Source organism: Sturnira hondurensis, unplaced genomic scaffold, assembly GCF_014824575.4.
Source record: "Sturnira hondurensis isolate 20B ecotype Veracruz unplaced genomic scaffold, ASM1482457v3 Scaffold0009223, whole genome shotgun sequence".
NCBI classification, from domain to species: Eukaryota; Metazoa; Chordata; class Mammalia; order Chiroptera; family Phyllostomidae; genus Sturnira; species Sturnira hondurensis.
Window position 1 is genome coordinate 1,075,280 of NW_028081854.1, and position 7,940 is coordinate 1,083,219.

The window sequence follows — 7,940 nt, forward strand, 5'->3', positions numbered from 1 at the left end:
AAAAGGAAAAATAAGAGTTTAGAATAGAAAAAACGTGCAAAATTTTTACGCAAAAGTATAATATGCACACAATTGGGTTCTATACACCTGTGCAGTGGCTGAAACCTTGGATATTAATCCCACTTTCACATATATCTTGGCAAAGTTATTTAATTTTTCTCTGATTTGGTGTCCTTGTTTGGTGATAATGATATTACTTACCTTATGTGGTCTTTTATGGCTTAAAATAATCAATCAAAACATTGTAAGTGTTACTTATTAACAGCATGTATCATGATTATTTTTGTTATTATATTGACTCTATAGGTACTGAAGGATATGATATTAATATGGGATGTGCCTGAATTTTAATAATGGTGGTAACAGAGGCAATGTGTATTAAAATCATCAATGTACTATCTAATAACTAGAACTATTCTTTTCTTAGAAAAATGGTTTTAAGAGGTTTCAAAGTCATCAGAGGATCTTATATATATATATATATATATATATGTATATATATATATGTAAAGTTTTAACATATTAAATTATATTTCTTATGAGACTTTGCCTTTTGAAAGCATTAACAGACCTTCAAATATCTTTTTATTTTTTAAATTGATTGTTTTCCAAAGTAATTCTGCATATATTTTTACTGTTGCATTTCTTTATGCATAATTAAGAAGCAAGAGTGACTGAACTTATTCTCAGATTCACCTTCTAATAATGGTTTATGGAGTATTCAATGCAGCAATTATTACAAGCCCCTGCTAGAACACAGAATATGTATATATAGTTTTATGAATAAATTCCCACATGTCTACTTTATTTGCAGCCCTGCCTCTAGAGAATTGTTAATATTGATAAATTTGGAAGTTACAGTAAATGGCCACAATGGAGACTTCTTTTATATCCAAAAACATAAAAAGTTAAAAAAATAGTAAGTTCATTCTTCTTGCCCAATTAACTGAAAATGGCTCGGGCCATGTCCACAAAGTCAATTGATTAGAGCACAGGTACCAGACTGAATGATTTATTTCAAGGATTGGACTAAGATAATATTCAAAAGAATAATCTCTTGCTCTCTGAAATTAGCTGATAGTAGAAACATTTTCTAACTTATTGCATCAAAAGCCTGCCATAGGCAAACTCACTCATGCATTCACTTATTCAACAAGTATGTTATGAGAGTGTAGTCTGAGACAAGCATTGCAATAAGTGCAAAGAACAGAGTTAGTAAAAGAATTAGGGTAATTACCTCAGTCTTATGGGAAGACAGAAGGAAATAGTTTCCATATTGTCAACAGTGTGATATGGCCTCAGTGGGGCAATACAGTGTATTGTGGAGAGCTGGAGAGTTCAAGCAACACTTCACATCTTGGGAAGGAAGGGGTATAGAAGCAGAGGTCTGTAGAGTGTGCAGCAATGAATCTAGTTGGAGGAAATGGGGAAGGAGAGAGTGAGGAGGACAGTGTTACAGGTAAATGAAGCATAAAATATTGGGAATGCAGTAAGATCACGTACAAAACTTCGAGGGTAGTTGCAACCTAGAGGATATTATTGATTACATAAGAACTAGAAAATACTTTCTTAGACATCAGACCCAGTGTGATGCAGAAAAGAATCTCTTTTAAAACAATTTCCCCAAAATGAGTGAATTACAAAATTGCAAGAGATGAAAATGGGGTGTTGTGTTGCTGACTGAACAGAGTAACAATTTTTGCACACCCTAAGTTCCATTTGTGTAGTAAACATAATTAAATATAACAGCATGTATGCTCTAATAAGGGAAAGGATGGTATACTTATGGAAACTATAATTAGAAGATAGATAGATTCATATATAGATAGATGATAGACAGATAGATGATGGTTAAGAGGCATATGGATAGGGTGACCATAGAGTTTTCCTAGGACAGTCCCAGTGTATGCCTGCTGTTTCTCCATAGCATAAGTAGTGCCTCTTTTCACTCACAAAAGTACCTAGGGTTGAACAATAATTCATCTGTGACAGTTAAGAAAAATAAATATCTATAGACTAGGCTGCTAAGAAATGTTTTACAGTAACAGTAAGCTTTTCAAATTTACTTGATGGTAGGGTGAAATTCTGTAAAAAGAGGAGCTATGTTCCAGCTGAAGATCAAACAACAGCCAAGAGACACATGCTGAGAACTCACCATTTCCAAAATGTGAAGGTTATTCATTGTTGCATGCACTTACTGACTCATTCAACAAACATTTGTAGAATGCCTGATCAATACTAGGCATTGTTTTGGCACTGGGACAGACCTGCAAAAAAAACCCTGGGTCAGGCCCAAATCTTATCCGTACAAAGTTTACATTCTACGGGGGGTGGGGGTGGGGGGTCAGTGAAGGCAGAATTTTAAAAATACGTAAAACAGATAAACTGGATATTTTCAGATAGCCATAAGTGCTCTAAAGGAAATTCAGTAGGGTAATACATTGGTGACTGATTGGAAGGTGGCTACCCTAACGAGGCTTCCTGAAGAGCTTGTCCCTGAGTTCTGACCTGAATGAAAAGAAGCAGCCACCCATGAAATGATCTGAGAAAGCATTTTGAGCATGCAAAAAAATGAAGGCAAGGCCCTAGTGCAGGGATAAGCTTGGTCTGTATCTAGCAGTAATGATCAAGAAGAAGAATGACACTTTGTCATGGGATTAGGCAATGTGAGCAATTTAGGGCATTGCAGCTCAGGGAAAGAGCTTGCATTTGATTGTGAGTGCAGAGGGAAATCATTTGGACAATAAACAGTTATATGTCTTACCCAGAATCATGTTTTTAATACATCACTCTAGCTATCTTGTGGCAAAGAAAATGTATCAGAGAGTAAAAAACAAGCAGGGAGACTAGTAGGAACACAGAGATGTCAGTTCCTTAGACCAGGTGGTTGCAGGGAAAACATAGATAATAGGATGTATTCAAAATATGTCTTGGAGGTAAGTAGCCAGAGTTTGCTAAGGATTTCTTGAGGATGAGAAATAGTGAGTGAGTGATTGAAAAAAAATAAGGGATAACTCCTGGATTTAACCTGAAACTGGGCACATAGTAGTATATATATAATCACCCAGTAAATGTGTGTATATATACACACATATAAACACATATATATATACACACACATATATATATACACACATATAAAATTATTAAAATGGAAGCACAATCCTATTTTCAAGTGTCTATTCATTCTTTGATCAAGGAACAACCAACATTGACAAAGAAAAATGCTGGTTAACCCTATGAACTCTCAGAACAAACTCCATGTCAAGTTTATTTTTTCATATCCTACAGTGTTTTTCCACTGCACTATAAATACTCAAGAAAACATGAATGAATGAATGAATGAATGGATGAATGAATAAAATGTTTCTGTGAATTATTTCAGATATTTAAGTCTAGAGAAATATAGGGTAACCAATTGACAACTAGTTCATCTGTTCTGTCATTTACTTTACTCCTTTAAAACATATTTATTGAGTGGTTACTTTATGCCAGACATTGTGCTAAGCAATATGATATGTGCATCACACATATCAGTGCTAAGGCAGTGAATGTTTGATGACAGCAAATGGCAATATACCCTGACATGGACTGAAAGTCAGGGAGCGCTTCCCTGAGGTAGCTCACTTGAGTGAAGTGCGGAGGGTGTAAATATGGCAGGAGTAAATTCACATAATGAGAAGACCCAAAAGAAGTCCTTGCATCTAGGGCAGAGGAGCCAGTTGTAGCTGAGATGTAGCTTAGAGGTGGGCTGAAAGCAGGCATGAAAGGCTTTGTAGCAGAGACATCTGAATGGTTTAAAGCAGACAAGACATGATCAGATTTCATGTTGAAGAGATCACTTGGCTCTTTGTGTCAAATGACTAGATTGAAGAAAAAGATCAGCTAAAAGGGTGACACCTGAATCACATTCTCTTTGAAACTAATTAACATTCCTTACCCAATCTAGAAATATAGCATAGTCTGAATAATTGTCTTCAGATAGCTTTGGAGGAAAAAAAGAAATGGAAGAAGCTCAAATATTAGTGATGTAATTTCAGAAACTCGGTAATATATTCAAGGTTTCCCAAGATATCTAACCCCAGGATGAACTTTTTGTGATTTCACTATCAAAGAACCAGCTAAAATGCCATTATGTTTTGTTAACTTTCATTTTAAACTGATGTCTTTTTTCCCACTATAAGTGTGATGCATGTTTATTATTTAAAAAATTAGGGAATAAAGAAAGTAAGAAGAAAAAAATACTTCCAGTATCTCCCCTAAATAGTCTTGGTTAGTATTTTTTTTTAATATTTCCTGGTATACTTTTCACTGTTTCCCTCCTCCTTCTCCTTCTCCTCCTCCTTCCTTCTTTTTACAGATTTGTTATCACACTGTTTGTACATTTTTTCTACTTTTCTTTTCACTTAATATTATGACAATCATTGATTATTTTGCCTAGTCAGGCTCCACTAGAAACAGCTGCTTTGCCTGGAAAAGTTTTGCAAAAGTTTCTATAAAAGTTTTGTTAAGAACTTCCAGTCAAGATGCAGGCATAGGTAAATGTGCTTCACCACCTCACACAACTACAGAAGAAATTACAACTAGTCTGCGAAACAAATATCACTTAGAATCATCAGAAAATCGAGCTGTATGAAAGTTTTGACAATGAAAGATTTAAGAAACTATATTCAACCAGATGGGTAGGAGGGCAGAGATGTGAAGGTGGGTGGAGAGGTGTGAAGATGTTACGTGGCTTGGAGAAGCAATGGAATGGGTGGTCCTACATGCATGTGTGGTGGGTTAAAATCAGGAGGGATACCTCAGGAGTGAGGGATTCCAGCTCAAGGCAAGACCACATAGCACAGGGTTCCAGGACCAGGAAGATAAATCCCCATAACACTGACTGTAAAAAGCAGTGGGGGTTGGGAAGATAGAAAAAACTGCCGGATTTCCAGGATACACTTCTCAAAGGACCCACATAGACTTAGGGCTTATGTAGACCCACCCCCTCTGGGATTCAGCTCCAGGGCAAGAGCTGGAAGGGCACCAGTGGCATTTGAGGAGCAAGTGAAGTGACTGGAAAAAAGGCGAGTGCCAGGAGACAGCTTCCTCCCAGGTAATCTTCCAGAAGCCAGGTGGAAGCATTGTCCTCTCACTGAGCCCTCACCCCACACAGAGCCACAAAGCAGTGAAACAGGTTTCCCTGCCCTGGAGATTATCGAAGGCTCTCTCCCACAAAATTTACAGATGCATTTTCTATGTTAGACCACACTACCAAGGCAGGGAGTCAAAACGGCTCTACCTAATATACAGAAACAAATACAGGGAGTCTTCCAGATTAAGGAGACAAAGAAATATGACCCAAGTGAAAGAACAGAACAAACCTCCAGAAAAACAACTAAATGAAACAGAGATAACCAACCTATCAGATGCAGAGTTCAAAACACTGGTTATCAGGATGCTCAAAGAACTCATTGAGAACAGCAACAGCATAAAAAACACTCAGGCAGAAATTAAGGTTACATTAAGTAAAATAAAGAAAAAGCTATAGGGAACTATAATAAAGGGGATGAAGCCAAGATTCAAATCAATGGTTTGGAATATAATGAAGAAAAAAACATTCAATCAGTACAGCAAGAAGAAAAAAATAATTATATTTATTTATTTTTTATTTAATGTTTATCCAACTACAGTTTTCTGTTTTATATTCCCTGCCCTGCCCCGCCCCCAGTAGAAAACAATAATTTTAAAAAAATGTAGAAAAACAGCAACAAATTGAAAATTTACTTAAAAAATAATGAAAGAAAACTTCACTGATTTGGTAAAGGAAATAGACATACAAGTCCAAGAAGCACAGAGAGTGCCAAACAAGTTGGATCCAAAGAGGGCAACACCATTAATTATAAGGTATCAACTTTATAATTAATATGCCAAAGGTTAAAGATAAAGAGATAATCTTAAAAGCATCTTAATCTCAAAATCTTTTGAGAAAGGCACTGGGTTACCTACAAAGGGGTTCCCATAGACTGTCAGCTGATTTCTCAAAAGATACTTTGCAGGCTAGAAGGGGCTGGCAAAAAGTATACCAAGTAGTGAGAGGCAAGGACCTACAACCTAGATTATGCTGTCCAGCAAAGCTATCATTTAGAATGGAAGCTGATAAAGTGCTTCCCGGACAAGGTAAAGCTAAAGGAGTTCATCATTACCAAGCCATTATTACACAAAATGTTAAAGGGCTTATTTAAAAAGTAAATAAAAGTTGAAAAACCACTTGGGAGATCTCTGAAGATGGTGTAAGGTAACTGAGAGCTGAACACACTTGCTTGTTTACCCAACTGTGACATTGAGCTCATCTTCTTAAGAACAGACTAAACAGCCAAAGGAATCCCAATTTATATGAAGTTTAGAAGCCAATGTTTGCAGAGAATATTTAAAAATGTATGATCATATATTTCTTGTCATATGACTGTTGTTCCAAATACCACACAGCACCATTCCCTGGTGTTGGTCCGTTTCACTATCATCCTGATATTTATTATTGTGGTGGTTAACTATATTTTCTTGTACACTACACCAAGTTTCCATCTCATACACTAATCATACCTCTCCATCTAATCTCTCATAAGAACTCTACTTTTGGATTTCAGCTCACATTATTTTTCCCCTCTAATATAAGTCATCTCTTTTATACCTTTTATAAAAAGTTACCAGTTGGGTGAAATATCACGGTTATTGCTGTATTCCTTTAAAGAATTTTCTATGTGTTCTCTATTTGTTGGTACTTTAAATTGCATAGAATACTTTCCTGCTATCTTACTCAATTTTGCATTCACCCTGCCGCTGATCACATACAAGAAAAGGAATTAGTGGGATTAGTGAATACCAGTAAGCCTGCTGGAGGATAGAACTACCAAAAATGAGCTACCAACAGGCAAGACCCAAATATAACAAGACAGCCCATACAAATGGGAAAAAAGGCAACCCTAGAGCATTCCCGCAAGGAGATTGCTCTCCACAAGGAGATCACACCACTGAGAACCACAGAAGCCGTGCCACAGAAGTTCACCCTACAAAGACAGCTGGCAAAGCAGAACATCTAGATTTGCAGAAACAATCCAGAAGAGTCATCTAAAAATGTGGAGACAAAGAAAGAACCAACAATCAAAAGGAATAGAAGCCTCCCCACTAAAAGAGCTAAACAAAGTGGAGGCAAGAAAACTGTCATATAGAATTCAAAAGAATGATGATAGGAAATCTCAGACAACTACATTGAATAGAGTTGGAACGACAACTGCATGAAGAAGAAAACATAAACTATAAACAAGAACCAGGGAGAAATGAAGAACACAATTTCTGAAATAAAAGTACACTAGAAGGAATTACAACAGGCTGGATGAAGGAGAGGACCAAATTAGTGAGCTGGAAGATAAGGTAGAAATACCCAGTAGAGCAGATGCAAGAAAAAAAAAGGACTAAAAGAACATGAAGATAATTTGAGGAAACTGCAAGCAAACATGTAACTCACAAATATTCAAATCATAGGAATAACAGAAGGAGAAGAAAAGCAAGAGAGAGAAGACTTGTTAGAAAAAATAATGACGGAAAACTTCCTAAACCTGAAGAAGGAAACAGCCACACAAGGTCAGAAGCACAGAGGGTCCCAATCAAGAGGAACCCAAAGAGGCCTAATCCAACACACATTATAATTAAAATGCTTATTTTAAAAAAGAGAGAATCTTCAAAGCAACCAGGGAGACACAAGAAGTAACATGCAAGGAAACTCTGATAAGGTGAGCTCCTGATTCCACAACAGAAACACTACAAGCCAGGAAAGAATGGAAAGAAATATTACAAGTAATGAAGAGCAAAGGCTTTCGATCAAGACAATTCCACCCAGCAAGGCTCTCAGTTATAATGGAAGGTGAAATAAGGAGTTTCCCAGACAAAAACAGACTGAA